The sequence below is a fragment of the Pelophylax lessonae genome (genome assembly GCF_965119305.1).
Source record: "Pelophylax lessonae genome assembly, chromosome: 2".
Taxonomy (NCBI): Eukaryota; Metazoa; Chordata; class Amphibia; order Anura; family Ranidae; genus Pelophylax; species Pelophylax lessonae.
In genome coordinates, this window is record NC_138769.1 from 86,613,240 (window position 1) to 86,630,303 (window position 17,064).

The following is a 17,064-nucleotide window of genomic DNA, read 5'->3' on the forward strand; positions in this document are numbered from 1 at the left end:
ATCTCACTGATGATTATCAGAATTCAAACACGTTGGCTTCTCATCAGGCGGCTAGCAACCATTTCAGGCAATGAGCCAGTGGCCGTGAAACAACAAGGTAAAACAGGTCTCGGCCGGCCAGGACAAGTGACAGTGAGTAAAGCAGCGATGTGGCGCCAGCGGCCTTTTTAAGGGGCTTCAGATTGGCCCAGAGGGCAATTCTGGGACACTGCATTGTGCCAGGATGAAGGTGCCCGGGACCCAGGACAGGCCTGCCAACTTCGGGATATTCCTGGGCAATGCAGGACACGTGGTCACCCTGGTTTAAATGCATTTCCTTTGTTACTGATAGAGAAAGGGGTATTGCTGAACCTCGCCCTTATTTTTCTAATATACCTCATTTATACTATGCAAACCATATTTTGAGAGACAGATACCTGGATAAGGAAACATGGTGGAACCAAAGATGATTTTAAAGTGCTAAAGGACAACATAAAACAGCTGACTGACGCAGAATCCCTTTCAGGCCCCGTTCACACTAGGGCGATCCGACTTCCCAGGGCGACCTCGGAGCGGCCGGCACGGACTTCATAACATTGAAGTCTATGCAGGTCACTCCGGGTCGCCCCAAAGAAGCTCCGGACCCTTTTTCTAAGTCGGAGCGACTTGTGTCGCTCCTATTAGAACGGGTCCACAGCTTCTCTATGGAAGGCGACCTGTGAGGCGACCAGGTCACCTCACAGGTCCCCCCAGTGTGAACGGGGACTCAATGTTTGACCATCTTTATAGTTTGTGCAGGCTGAAATTGAGCAAAAAAATGAATTGACTATTTTGATAGAAATCTGAAGCATTGCATCTCAAATTGTTCTGCAAAGTTCCTAACATCAAAATTTGCTGCCTTCGTGAAGGATAAGAATGCAACAAACAATACCAGCGAAAGTTCCAATAAAGTTATAAAGAACCAAAATAAATGGAAAGAACTGCCTCAAAGAAAGAAGAAGAACCCAAGAGGTCTAAAATGTTAGAAAACTCAACCCCAGATAGGGGAGTTAACCCACATATTTCTTCTCAAAAGTAGGACTTTAAAGGCTGTGAGGTGGTCATTGATAAGGAGAGCACATGGTAATTTAAAATAACATCCTTATTAATTTATCAAAAAAATAATAACATAGTATATAAAAAAAGAGTTTTTACAACCATAGTTCGGGCATGTCTACCAAATACATTCAATGTAGATACAGTGCTGATAGGTTCAAAGACCTATGCCTGTTGATGTGCGCATTTTGGCAATGTTTTATATGCCGTGTTATTACCTGCGTGAACTTGTACGAGTGCTCTGTGAACTTGGAAACTGTGAAGTGAAAAAAGAGTTTCACATCTGAGAAGAAGAGTGGCAGATGTAACATTCCCTGTCTTTTACCCACCATAATTGATTAGATCAAAATTTCAGATCCTGAGCCAGTGAAAGGATTGGAAAAGGGGAAACCTTATCAAATGAGCCAAAGCTCTTTGGCAAAGTACTGCATTGAATCGGATGGTATTGCCCTCTGTTCACAGTCCTCAACATTTGTTGTACGTGGTATTTTTGGTAAAGCGTATGCAGTAAAACTTCTTCCTGAACCTGCTGTTTGGCTGCATTCACACCTCAGCTCCAATGGCTTTGAGCATGTTTCCAGGCGTTTGTTTTTGCGATTTTGGTGAATTTTTATGCATGACTTCGGAATTTTTATATGGCATTTTTGAACTTTGTCATTTTTTTATTAGCCAATAGAGAAAACTATCATGGGTTGCATCATTTGTTGCTAGGTTTTTCAGCTTTTGTAGCTTTTCCTTCAGCTTTTATTTCTTTTTTTATTATTTTTATTCAATTTTTTTGTTAGAGTAAGGGGTTACAATTAAGGTTGGGTTAGGGTTAGGATTACGGGTTGGGGTTAAGATTAGGGATTAGGGTTATGTATTATTTTTTTTTTGTTAGGATTAGGGTGTTACTACTACTACTACTAATAATAATAATAATACGTTAATAAATGTAAAATAAATACACAAATAAATAAAAATAATCATAAATAAATACAATAAATGAATACTATGTAACAATAGTGTAATTTTTTAGTTAGGTTAGGGTGTTTATTTTTTATTATTTTTTTATTATTATTATTATCATTAATATTAATAGTTTATTAATTTTTTTTAGGTTAGGGGTTAATTATTTATTCAATATTACATAATAATAATTTATTTTATTTATGATGATTGTTTGTTGTTTTTGTTTTTATTTTACATGTCTTTATTCATTTATTATTAATAATTATTATTAGTAGTACTACTACTAAAAATAATAATAATACATTAAAAAATAAATGTAAAATAAATACACGAATAAAAAAAAATCATAAATAAATACAATAAATGAATACTAGCATGTAATAATAAATACATAAATAACCCCTAACCCTTAAAAAATAAAATAATTAAATAAATAACAACACCCTAACACAAAATAAATTCATAAATTATGATGAATAATATTGTATTAAAAAAATATATTTTTTTTGTTGTTAAGGTTTGGGTGTTTATTATTCTTATTAAAAAAAAAAAAAATATATATATATATATACCTTATTCTTTGTTTCATTGATCACTCATGCCTTCTCACCACTCGGACATTCTAATCGACTAGCGTTTGCATTGTTGGGGTTTCCCATTCTCGCACTTATCTCATTTCATCTTAGTCTTATCTCATCACTCTTTCTTTGACCACCCACCTTTCTTCCTCTTCATTGGAAGATGTCTTCCTCCTTCTCACTCCTCTGTTTCACCTTTTTTCCTACCCATTCTCACATGCACTTTCCTGCACCACCTTTTGGCTACTTGTATTTGGCTAATTATCTCATTGGCTTTATCGCCTTGGCACCTTTTTTGGGACCCATCTGTTTGAATATATATCCAATTATTTATAAGTAATATGGAGTGTCTCCATTTATTCACTTTCTTTCCCCTTTATTTTTATATATATACAGTTTCAGACTCCACTGTGGTCCCAGCGTGCCTACAGTTACTTCTTCTCTTTGGAGTACTATTCTTGATACTTCCCAAGTTGTATTTTGCTCTGTGGATGGCCCTTTCCTCAATGTTGTCCCGTTTTGCTGGGGGTGATTCATGCCTCAGCCTCGGGTCAGGCGTTCCCTGGATCGGCTTTGATCTCCCTCTCTTACACTGGCCTGCTCATGGATCTACGACACTGCTTAAGGTAGTGTTTTTCCACTATACTCCTCAGTATAATTCATTACATTATACCAGCATATTTTTACAATCCATATTTTTATTTACTTTTAGACACAAAAATGCATATTCAAGCTCCTGATGAATGGACGGAGGTCCATGAAACGCGTCGAGCCTACAATTACTCAGATGTTTCAGTGTATTATGACATATCTTAGATTGTGAGCACACAGAGATCTTGAGGTCCTATTGTACTCATTTACTTTTGAGAGATCCTTGTGTGATCCTAGAAACAATGTGTTTTATTTGTATCAATTTGTACTATGCTATCTACTGTATGCTACATCTCTGTATGTGCTTATGCAACAATATCTTTATATGTTTATGTATTATTGAAATAAACTTTCATGTCTAGTTAACCTCATTTAAAGTCCCACATTCTTGCTCTTGTTTTTTATGTATACATACAGGGATGGAGGCTACTAGACATGTTATATGGCAAGTCATAGCCGAATTCTCTCCTTTTGCATATATATATATATATATATATATATATATATATATATATATATATATATATTTTTTTTTTTTTTTTTAAAGTTAGGGGTTAATTATTATTTATTATTACATGTGATTAATTTTATTTTTTTTATGATGATTTTTAGTTATTTGTGTATTTATTTTACATTTATTTATTCATATGTTCTTCCAATTTTTTATTTATTTATTTTAACATTTTTTAATTTGAGCAAAAAATCGCCTGTTTTGAGCTACAAATAAGCTCCAGAACTTTTTTGAGCTTTAGGCGTTTGGCTTCAGGCAACTTGGGTGAAGATGTGAACCAACTCCATAGAGAATAATTCATTTTTTTCTCCACCATTTTGGAGCTTCGAGCTTCAAGCTACAAAATGCTGAGGTGTGAATGGGGTCTTTATTTTTGTCCCAACACAGGGCTCTGCTATTATATTATAGCAGCTCAAATGTCGGTTGGGTGGAAGGAGGCAGTGGACAAGCAAACATACCCATTTTCTATGCTTTGCAGGTAAAAACGAGGTCAATCAAAAAGATCAGAAAGGAAGAAACCAAGGAAGAGGGAATATGATTATGATGTTGAGCCAGCACCTGATTCATTTCTTTACTGTACATCTGAGAAAGGACATTTACAACAGAGAAGTTCTGGAGATCAGATCTCAATCCAATGTAAAGTCTGATTTTGAAATTTTTGCCATTAGCATTGAAAACCAGCCAAAGCACTCTACACCAAAAAAAGAAAAGATTCAAGGAAATAAAACTGATGTATCCAATGAATTGTTTGCTTGGGATGTGCCAGCAGCAATATTTTGTTGAGAATAATTGACTGGCAATGACTGCCTGAAGTCTGGAACCCATTGACATTACCAAAGACTGGGTTTCCTCCTTTCTGTTGCTTTGCCAGACTAACTGCAGCTGTCTTCGGTTGTTCTTTGTTTGTGGGGCTTTCTGCCTTTAGTTTTGGCTTCAGCAAGTGAAATGCGTGCTTAATTAGGTTGAGATCAGGTGGTTGACTCGGCCATTGCAGAATATTCCACTTCTTTTCCTTCAAAAGCTCCTGGGTTGCTTTTGCATTGTGTTTTGGACCATTGTCCATCAGTACTGTGAAGCACCATCCAATCAACTTTGCTGCATTTGGCTGAATCTGGGCTCACTGCATTTCTCTAAACACTGCAGAATTCATCTGGCTTCTTCTGTCACATCATCAATAAACACCAATGACACAGTGCCACTGGAACCATGCATGCCCATGCCAGCACACTGCCTCCACCATGTTTTATAGATGATGTTGTGTGCTTTGGATCATGAGTTGTTCCAAGCCTTCTCCACACTTTTTTCTTCCCGTAATTCTGGTAGAGATTATTCTTAGTTTCATCTGTCCAATGAATGCTTTTCTAGAACTGGTTTGGCTTTTTTAGATGTTTTTTGGCAAAATCGAATCTAGCTTTTCTATTCTTCAGGCTTATGAACGGTTTGCACTTTGTGGTGAACCCTCTGTGTTTGCTCTCTTTAAGTCTTCTCTTGATTGTAGACTTTGACAATGATACGCCCACCTCCTGTCCTTCACTTGTCTGGATGTTGTGAATGGGTTTTTTTTTACCATAGAGAGGATCCTGGGATCATCCACCACTGTTGTCTTCTGTGGACATCCAGGCCTTTTTATGTTGCTGAGCTCACCAGTGTGTTCTTCTTTCCTCAGAATGTACTAAACTGTTCCTTTGACCACACCTAATGTCGCTGCTATCTCTCTGATGGATTTGTTTCATTTTTGAAGCCTTACAATGGCATGTTTCACTTGCATGGACAGCCCCTTTGAACGTATGATGTAGGTTCACAGCAATAGATCCAAATGCAAATACCACACTTAGAATCAACTCCAGACCTTTTACCTGCTTAATTGATGAACAAAATACTGAAGGAGTAGCCCACTCCTGGCCATGAAACAGCTTTTGATTCAATTGTCCAATTACTTTTGGTCCCTGGAAAAAGGGAGGATGGCTATTCTTAAAGAGCTATAATTCCTAAACCCTTCCTCCGATTTGGATATACATACCCTCAAATTAAACCTTAGAATGTGAACTTTCCCTTATATAACTATAGCCTGAAAATGTGTTGTGGTGAATACCTGAAAAAAGTGAAAAGTGTGCCTGTGTCCAAATATATATAGATCTTAACTGTACATGTAGCACTACCCCTGTAGAAGTTGTTGATATCAGGATTCCCCACTGCTGCACAGCCAGTCACATAGAATTTTCTTCTTGCATCCAGATACAGAAATCAGTCCTTTGGCTTGTTTTTGTTGTTTTATTAGGAGATGATAACTTGGATGGCGTAAGGAATTATGGGTTGTCCAACTTAAAAATGTCCATTAAACAGAACCAGGTCCTCCCTATATACAGATTCCTGTTCTTCCTTCCTCATGCACAAACTTGGTTTCCTTTTTTGTACAGCTTCTGCTGGCTTACTTCCAGGGGAACTAACCGTCTCCTGTCAGCTCAGCAACAGCCCACTACAGGCTAGGAACTCTTAGTCTCTTTGTGAAGTAGTGCCTATGGATTGAACAGAATCTAACACTATCTTCTGCCTCTCCGTAGACACTGATCCCAGTTCTACTGCTTGCAGAAATGCTATCCCACCTGGCTACTCTCTTCCAAAGTCCTCCTGACAGACATACACATTGAGACTCCCTCCCCCAGGGCAAGGTTGGAAGACTTGGCATACCCTTGTCTTCAAGAGAGACCTGCTACAGCTGGCAGTCTCTTCCCTTGTCTGTGGCTGTACCATGCTGATCTGCTCATTGTCTCTCATTTCTCTGGTTAGGGTCCCACCAAATGCCTCCTGTGGGATCCTTCCAGGCCAGCCTCCTGAGCTCCAGCCTGAGGTAAAACCCCTCCCAGGCAGGGGTCCCTCAAGGCCCACCAACAGACTCCCCTCAGCACTGCTTCTCCATCTTTCATTCGACCACCCTGCTGGCATGGCTCATGTCTATTTAAAGGTTCTTTAGTTCCCTGCCGGGCCCCCAACCTGGGGATTGGCTAAGGGCCCCTAAATATTCCAGGCAACCCTTCCTAGCTTACGCCCACTATCTTCTAGAATATTCCCCAACATTCTAGAAACAGGTTCCCTTGGGTTTCTGCTTCAAAAGAAATTTGCGATGCTTAGCACCTTACTCCTGCACTCAGAAACAAGGCTCCCAGACCACTCCTATTGCGGGACGCATACTTGGCATCCCCAATGGCTAGGCCTTGCTGCCCTCTACGACCAGGGTGGTCAACAAAACACTGCAAACAAAAACACAAAGAAAGGGCGCACCAGCCTAGTGCATTATCCTCAGTAGGGCTTTTATTAAAACAAATTAAAAGGTGTCTACTCACAAACGGGTGATGTAAACCAGCATATCAGATTCCAATGACGGAGTCCATGATTATAGAGTCCACAGTCTTTTGAAATGACGGCTAATGCGTTTCGAGGCTTCACCTCTTCCTCATAGCCTAAGGACCATACCTGGACCATCGGTTTTTATAACAGAAGTGATTCCTATTAGCCCAAAGAAGGCTCCTCCTTCATAGATTTGGCCACAAAAGAGTTATTAACCCTGACTACACTCACACTTTTTTGTCAAACAAACCTTGATGAATCAATATTATACACAATTTCTTATGCTGCTAATCAAATCCATAAAACATGTATATATATATGTACATATATATATATATATATATATATATATATACAAAAAGTGTAAATATATATATATATATATACAAAAAGTGTAGCTGCTGACTTTTAATAAACACACACTCACCTGTCCCACGGTCCAGCGATGTGGCCGCCCAAAGCCTCGCTCCTCTCCCTCTGGTCTCAGCGGCGCCGGCATCACTGGTGTGGGCACCTGGCTGTGACAGCTTGCGGCTTCACAGCCGGGCACGCGCTGCGCATGCGCGAGTGGCGCTGCGCGTCTTGATTGGCTGGCAATCTTATGGGACCTCTGACATGTCCCAGAAGATTGCAGGGAGGGAGAGGGAGAGGAGAACTTCTGCTCAGGGTGCCGCGGCGCTCCGAGCGGAAGTGGGAGCGGTACCTGTCAAAACTAGGTACCCGCTCCCCCCCCCTAAAAAAATGACATGCCAAATGTGGCATTTCGGGGGGTTAGGACTACCTAAAGCGGAAGTTCCACTTTTGGGTGGAACACCGCTTTAACAAAATGTTGATGACATTTGTAAGCTGCTTCGCAGCGTCTCTAAAAAGTGCATTAAGAGTATATACTGGTAAGGTGTAAGCATAAGTGGGGGCACAGGAGCAGATGCATCTAGGGTGTGCTTTCAACATAACTCTATATGTAGCCATTCACTATACTGTGTGCAAAGTATACAGGATGTATATCGCTATACTGTATGCAGAGTAAACAGGATGTATGTCGTTGGGGGAGGTGGAATGCACGCCGCCAGATAAAATAAAAGCCCTACTGAGGATAATGCACTAGGCTGGTGCGCCCTTTCTTTGTGTTTTTGTTTGCAGTCTCTAGGGTCTCTCCCTGCGTGTGTGCTCTCTTCTGCTGCCACCGTGTGGCAACAGAAGAGAGCACACACGCAGGGAGAAACCCAAGGGAACATATGCATGTGGTCCTTGACCATAAAATTTTAATAATTCTGTGAGGGAGCGGCCTGTTGATATTTAAGCTGATATATGGGACAATACTCCTAATAAAGGAAGATCATAAGGTGAACAAATAAAAAAATAAAACAAAGTAGATGTCCTTTGTAACCACTGTTTATAGATTATCTTCCCATATGTACATCAGGCCTGTTGATGCCTAAGTTGACTTATAGGATAACACCCTCAATAAGGGAAAATCTAAGGCCCCTTTCACACTAGGGAGTCCGTCGGCAGACTCCGTTTATCTCAGCGGGGGATCAAACCGCCCATCCCCCGCTGAGCAGGCGGCTTACAGCTGTGTCTCCGTGCTGTGTGCGGAGACAGAGCTGTCAGGTCCCCATGCATCACTATGGGGGAATCAGATGGGAACGGACCGTCTGTCCGATCTCATCTGATCCACTGGACGGATGGAAAATAGGGTTTCCATCCGTCCAGATTTGATGGATCGGATGTCAGCGGACATGTCTCCGCTGACATCTGATGCCCCATAGAGATGCATGGGGTGACTGTTCAGATCCGCCAAAAAGACCGACAGGCGGATCTGAATGGTCTGCCTGTGTGAAAGGGGCCTAAAGGTGAACAAACTGATCTAAATAAAATGAAGTATATGCCTTTTGCAGGTATCTCCCTGAGACTATCTTTCCATATAAACAGCAGGAAACGTGAGTGCAAATTTAACCATACAACCAATAGATGCCAATGGATTGCTAGTGTGAAGGAATCTGATGAACACTTGTGAATTAAGCAAAATGTCTATTTTTCTATGTGTATTTTTGTACATATATTTTTCCTGCCTTCCTTACTCAAAATGGCCGTTACTAGATACCTCCCACCCCGCCCACCGAGATGGAACGTGAAAAGAAAGATGGAGCCTTGGCACAGTGCCTTCAAAAGAAGATACCATTCATGAACTCGAAAGGGACCACCTTATAATGGACCTGACTAATCAGAAAGCTGCAAATAATCAGTATTATGCTAATATTATGTTTATGACGTACTAACATATGACACCGCCTACTAACTATATAATATACTGTCCATTAGAAATAAAAGTAGTATCATTTACCTGAACAATGTGTCAGTCTATGATATCCACGTGCATGCACTCTAATTACCTATTTAATCAGATCCAGCAGCAAGAAATCTATTATGAACCTGATTGAGGTTCGCTAACCGTTACATTTGGCGCCCAACGTGGTGGAGCTTCAGGTGTTCGTCTGCCGAAAAGCCGCGTAGGAGGTTTGGCGACTGGATGAGACAGACCAAGAGGGACTTGCGCACTCCTGAGAGTACGGTAGGTACTTTTACCTTACCACTGTACGACTTGTTTCTGTCTTATCTTAATCGCAGATCTCAGGTGCTTTTCGAAAGACGTTTCAAAAGGTGGGTGATCCTCACCTGGGGCTGTAACCGTTACACTAGTCCCTTGTGGCTGCCCCTGACATATGCAATAAATGTATGCCTCTCTGTCCTTACATATTATCAGGTTGTGATACACCTGCTGTTGGTCTTGAGGAAGCCCATTAAGAGGAAGTAAACCCTCGTAAAAAAAATGAGAAAAAAAAAAACCTGTAAAGACAAAGGCATAATGAGCTAGTATGCATCACATACTAGCTCATTATGAAATACTTACCTTAAAACGAAGCCCTCGCAGAGTGTCCCGCTCAGTGACAGGGCGGCCGACATGTCCGGCGGTCCTGCTTCCTCGTTCGTGTCCTCCGGCCATCTGATTGGCCGGGGGCGAGATTACATCACTCCTGAGCATGCGCGCGGGAGCCGCCATTCACAGCATAGGGCTCTGAAGGAACGGCACGGGTGACCGTTCCTTCAGAGCGCATGTGCCGATGACGTCATTGGCTGCATGCACTGTAAATATCTCCTAAACTGTGCATGTTTAGGAGATATATATATTAATATAGGCTTACCTATAGGTTAAAGACTTTAAGGTGAGTTTACAACCTCTTTACAAAACATCTCGACCAACAACAAGAAGTACATAAATGAATAAACAAAGAAGTAAATGAATGAATTGAACGTAGAGAGGTGTTCACACCAACATATACAAGGATATTGTATTATACTTTCATGTATTTTAATGTAGTCGCCTTTGGGCACCCATTGTGTTCTTAATTATATACAATAAAAAATGATTTTTTTTTTTTTTTAGAAATATAAGTCTGTCTCATGTATGTGTCATTATAATCCACCACAAGCAGGACTGTGTCTTGCAAACTCTTTGCAAATATATTATTCTATTAGGATGCGGCATGGGTAAAGGTCTTCTTTTTTGTCCATTCTGGAAACAGGGAGGCGCCAGAGAGCTGCCAGGATGAGTCATCCAGTGCTGGCTTCTAAAAACCCAGACCCAGATTCAGTGACTCAGGTTTATCCTTGGGCCAGACTAAAATTTGCCTGCACTGACACTAGAGGGAGCTACATATACTTATTGGGATTTTTTTTATTAAATACTTACTGACCCGCTGCTGTGTATTTACTGCTGCAATGTGGCACTATTGTGCAAAATTACGTACCTGTACATCGTTTCATTCAATAGCCACTAGATGCTGTGATTGGCTAGTGAGGATGTCAGTCAACAGGTCCGGCAGAACCGATGTCCGCCGTCCACCCGCGATCATCCTCGGGAAAGGCAGGGCGGCGATCTGCCTATAAAAAAATATGGCAGTGATGGGGAACCTTGGCACCCCAGATTTTAAGGAACTTAATTTCCCATGATGCTCAACTACACTGCAGGAGCATCATGGGAAATGTAGTTCCAAAACATCTGGGGTGCCAAGGTTCGCCATCACTGTGATAGGGGATAAGATGGAGACCTTGTGTACCTGCTGAGCTAAGGGTCTCTGTCTTCCCCCAATCAGTGCAACCCCCTCCCCCCCCAGTTAGTAAGCACCCCCTAAGGACACACTCAACCCCTTGATCGTCCCTGATTTTAACCCCTTCCCTGCCAGTGTCATTAGTACGGTGGCAGTGCATTTTTTTTTTTAGCACTGATCACTGTAATAATGTCACCGGTCCCCGAAAAGTGTCAGTTAGATGTCCGATGTGTCCAACGCAATCTCGCAGTCCCGCTGAAAATTGCTGATTGCCGTCATTACTAGTAAAAAATTAAAATAAATAAAAATTACATAAAAATATTGCATCATTTGTAGACGCGATAACTTTTGCGCAAACCAATTAATATACACTTATTGGGATTTTTTACCAAAAATATGTAGCAGAATACATATTGGCCTTTATTAATGAAGAAAATTGATTTTTTTACATTTTTTGATTGGGAATGTTATATAGCAGAAGGAAAAAAATATTGTTTTTTTTTTTTTTTCAAAATTGTCGCTATTTTTTTATTTATAGCGCAACATATAAATACCGCAGAGGCGATCAAATACCACCAAAAGAAAGCTCTATTTGTGGGGAAAAAAGGACATCGATTTTGTTTGGGTACAGCGCTGCACGACCGCCCAATTACCAGTTAAAGTAGCGCAGTGCTGAATAAGAAAAAATGGTCTGGTTAAGAAGGGAGCTGAGGTGGATATACAAGGGGGCAGACGCAGAGCGTGTGCAACACCCCCCCCCCCCCAATAAAATGTTACCGTTTCTACGTTAGCAACAGTGAAGGGTAAATCTGCATGCTTAGTTGTGTAATAATTTATCTGAACAAGCTGTAAACAGAATCTGATTGGTTACTATACACAGCTGCTCCAGTTTGGGAGAATCCCCGCCTGTCTCTTTAACCACTTAAGCCCCGAAAGATTTTACCCCCTTCCTGACCAGGGCCTATTTTGCGATTCGGCACTGCGTGACTTTAATGGACAATTGCGCGGTCGTGTGACGCTGTACCTAAACGAATTTGACGTCCTTTTTTTCCCACAAACAGAGCTTTCTTTTGGTGGTATTTGATCACCTGTGCGATTTTTTGATCATGCGCTATAAACAAAAAAAGAGCGTCAATTTTGCAAAAATAACAATATTTTTCACATTTTTTTTTATATGAAATTCCCCCCCAAAAAATGTAAAAATCTAAATTTTTTAACATTTTTGACCTATTTGTTTTATGCTACATATGTTTGGTAAAAAAAAAATCGCAAAAAGCGTATTTTAATTGGTTTGCGCAAAAATTATCGCGTTTACTAACAAAGGCACAGATTTGTGTCATTTTTGTTGTTTTTTTTTAACGCGTAATGGCGGCGATCTGCGATTTTTTTTTGCGGTACTGCGTCATTGCGGCGGACAGATCGGACCCTTGACTGACATTTTTGGGGTTACCAGTGACATTTCTACAGTAATCAGTGCTATACATATGCGCTGTTACTGTAAAGTTACACTGACAGTGAAGGGGTTAACTTTTTTTGAGAGGGAGGGGTTATGTGTGTCCCTAGGGGCGTGATTCTAACTGTGATTGGCTGTGGCTTGAGGTGTGGGAACAGTGATCAATGGTCCTACATAGTAGAACCGTATGATCACTATTCATACACAGGGGAGAATGACAGGCGGCTTGTTTACATTAGCCGCCTGCCTTTCTCCCTCTGCAGCGACTATCGCCAAGTGACCGGCGGACATCGGGTCCGCCGGTCACACGCGCGGGGGGGGGGGTCCGTGACCACGCGGGAGCTCCCTAGACCCTCACAGGCTAGCGACGTAGATCTACGTCACTCTGCCTGTGAGGGGCTGACTGCCGACGTAAATAGTCGTGCGGCAGTTGGCAAGTGGTTAACATTAATATTTTACAACCCCAACCATGGATGCCCCCCTCCCCCATACTTCTCCCAGAACTTGTACTGCCCCTGTTCTATCAGAACACGGCTACCCATCAGACAATACAATAGAAGTGACGTTGCTGACACAATTGCTTATTGCGTATGCTCCATGCGTTCCAACATGGCCGCTATGCGTTTCAATAGGTTTTCTAATCTGACAGAACAGGAAGGCGGCGGCAGACATCTTCTTACACCCAGACAAGTCTTCAATGTCACACTGACTGACTGGAATAGTCTATTTCAGGATATAATCACTTCGTCGCTGAGCACTGACTGCAGGGTGTACCAAGATGGTCGTCGCCTGCCTTCTGACGGCAGGTTTCTGGTTATTTTTACTATAATATAATAATAATGCAAATGTCATGCTATGATTCAGTATATAAGGTGAGTTTACTGGTAAAATAAGTGTGCAATTAAAGGCTGGTTTGGGTGTAAGAAGATGTCGGCCGCTGCTTCGTGTTTTGTCAGATTAGGAAACCTATTGGAACGCACAGCGGCCATGTTGGAACGCATAGCGCATGCGCACTAAGGAATTTTTTGCTCTGAACTTCACTTCCGTTACATTACAAGTACGTGGAACATCTAGCGCAGGCGCATTGCGCGAGCCACAAACAGCGCGTTTCCGAAACCTAGGCGGGAAGCTCCAAGCGCATTCCCGACATCCCCGCCCACTTTCCCAATCCCCGCCTCTTTACTGCCTCCGTTCTTTCCCGCCAAGCGTCTGCGCGAGGTCGAGCGGAAGCACGTCATTGGACATCCGGTGGAGGGGAGCCAGTCGCTCGTCTTTTCCGCCCAGGCTGTGTTTTGTTTCCGTCGGCCGCGCTGCGTGTTGGCGGCACGGTTCATTTTATCTGAGAAGAGTCGGAGTGAAGCGGAGAAAGGAGGCAGCGGCGGGGGAGGTGAGAGGCCGGGGCCTGCGTGCTGATAAAGGGAACCTGTCACCGGGGAGGAGTATATTCTCCTGGGAGTACATGTGATGTATACAGACCGAGGTGTACTCTTCTCTCTGGCCTTCTAATGGGCCGGACCATGCGCTGTATTTGTTAATGTTTGTCCCCTGTGTTCTGGAGTCTTGTGTGGTTCTGTCTTCCCGGCCTCCAGGCTTTATGTCCTCCTCCGGTGACCCCGGGCTCTGCATTGTATGTTGGTTTTCGGGGGTTCACTCATTATTGGGGGTCTCTTCCCCCTCCCCCATTCATGGTATGGTCAGCAGAGGTCTCAGTGACACAGCTACATCCGGGTACAGAAGTATGGACCCAGCTCCTGGGGGGGGGGGGGGCAGCATTGTGTACACCCCATTATCAGGTCACCTCGCTGGTTTTGGTTGCTATTCTTTATATTACATCAGGGGTCTTCAAAACTGTGGCCCTCCAGTGGTTCAGAAACTACAATTCCCATCATGCCTAGTTATGTCTTTGTAAGTTTTACAATGCCTCATGGGATGTGTAGTTCTGCAACATCTGGAGGGCCGTAGTTTGAAGATCCCTGTATTACATTATTTCTTAAAGCGGACTTCCAGTCACCTAAACAATTTTTAGTTGAAGACGCCTGTAGCTTTGACAAATCAAGTACATGAAGATTATCAAACGGTCATAATGCATTTCCATTTATTTTATTAAAAAAATAAGCTTTTACTTACCTGATGTCAGAAACAGGCAGGTTCCATTCTAGCTGTGGTCATCTGAAGCCCCCCCCCCCCCCCCCCCACATTCATTTCCGGGATTTCTGTGCAGCTGGCTACCCAGCATGCACCTGGATTCCGCCCCTGCGCAGTGATATCACAGTGCGGCTCTTCTTCCCGTGCTATTCCGTAATGCATCAGCTGTTGCTGCGTCCCCACCGTGTCTCAGCGCGCATTGCTCTTGTCTCAGCGCGTATGCGCAGTCAGTCACTGATCTCGGCTGTAGGTAAATTGTTGCTTAAGTTCGCCTATTCGCGTAATTTCCGGCCTGCAAATAACGCAATATTTCGTCCCTAGGCGATTCGTAAGGAGTCATGGGATACATCACTGTGCTATCCCAGGGGCCCTTGCAAATCGCCGAATGACGTCATTGCTGAAGCATCCGCCATTACAGCGGCGGACGAAAATAAAAGGTATTTGCATTTAAAAAAAAAATACTATTGTGAAATGCATTACTAAAGTCTGAATGATCTAAAGTAGGGATGCACCGAAATGAAAATTTTGGGCCGAAACCGAAACCGAAAATGACTTTTTCCCCCAAAAAAATTTGAAATGGATAGAACAGGGACATAAACCAAAAACAGGCAGCGACGTACACCTACACCTGTCGCTGCCACCCTGTCACAGTATATGTACTGTGATGGGTTGGCAAGAGGTTAATTTAATTACCAATGGTATTTGTATTATGAGGCATGAGGGGTTAATGTATTGTCACTGCTGGTCACTCATCTATTAGTGACTGACCAGTGGCAGGTAATTAACCCCTTTGTGCTGCATTAGTGCAACCAGTGTTAATTAACACTGACACTGGTTGCACTAATGCAGCACAAAAGGGGTTAATTAACTGCCACTGGTCAGTCACTAATAGATGAGTGACCAGCAGTGACAATACATTAACCCCTCATGCCTCATAATACTAATAGCATTGGTAAGCTGCCTCAGCTCCCCTCCCCCCTCCCCCACTGCCTCAGCGTCCTCCTCCTCGGGTGTCCTCTCCTGCATTCAAAAGTCCCGCCTCTGGCCGGCGGCACCGCCTCTCAATGATGTCCCTACTACTCTGTGCATTATGAATGGACATACTAGGCGGGGGGCGGGGCGAGCGGCCGCTATAGAGAGAACTATTGTGATCCTTCACTATCAGCTCCTCACGTCTATGTATGAATGAGAACTGAACTGAGCTGACACCGGGCGGGGGGGCGGGCGGAGCGGCCGCTATTAGCTGTGACTATGTGAGAGCTTCTCTTCCTTGTCAGCGGAGATACGTGCCTGTCAGGGAAGTGAAACTCTCACATAGTCACAGCTAATAGCGGCCGCTCCGCCCGCCCGCCCCCCCGCCCGGTGTCAGCTCAGTTCAGTTCTCATTCATACATAGACGTGAGGAGCTGACAGTGAAGGATCACAATAGTTCTCTCTATAGCGGCCGCTCTCCCCGCCCCCCGCCTAGTATGTCCATTCATAATGCACAGAGTAGTAGGGACATTATTAAGAGGCGGACGGCCGGCCAGAGGCGGGACTTTTGAAACCTGCGCTGCGCTGCGCCCTCCTCCTTCCCCACGGCGGCCATTTTTATTTTCGGCACTGTTAACCCATTATCGGCCGAAATGAGAGAGGCTCATTTTCGGCCGATAATTTCGGTGGCCGAAATTTCGGTGCATCCCTAATCTAAAGGGACTTACAAAAAATGGGAGGAACTTCGCTTTAAGATTAGTGGCATGTCTTGTAAACCTCAAACATAAAATATGAACAAAGCACTAACATCTATAGTGTGTAATTGTCTCAGTCCAGAGCACGAAGTGTGATTTCTGTACAGTTCATATTCCTATCGCACACCTTCCTGGTTTTGTAGGCACCTGTATACTGGGTGCTGAAGCGATCACCAGATGGCCACTGGTTCAGTCACAAGTAAATAAATATTCGGGATCTTGCAAAAACTTTATTCCAGAGAAGATCACAGCAAAAAAATATAGTGCAACGTTTCGGAGCCACGCAGGACCCCTTGGTCAGGCATGTGATACAGTGCAAATTGTGAGCAGAGAATATATAAGGATATACCACCAATCAAGAACAGTGCAGTTTAGTGACACCCCCCTCAAATGATGTCATTTTCCCGCCTTAGTAATACATATTCAATAATCATATCATGAAGACACACTCATACACTGAATAATCTGAGGGTTATGTGTGGACTCACCAGTAGGAATGGAGGCTGATTCATTCATAATG

General features: G+C 42.8%; 1 protein-coding gene across 1 annotated transcript in view; it reads left to right on the forward strand.

The window, feature by feature from the left end:
* The first annotated feature begins 13,932 nt into the window (after positions 1-13,932).
* GABPA (GA binding protein transcription factor subunit alpha) overlaps positions 13,933-17,064 on the forward strand; it is a 47,710-nt gene continuing 44,578 nt past the window's right edge. Inside the window, exon 1 of the mRNA XM_082246875.1 lies at positions 13,933-14,059. The gene's annotated coding sequence lies outside the window, so the exon portion shown is untranslated. The remainder of the gene's footprint in view (positions 14,060-17,064) is intronic.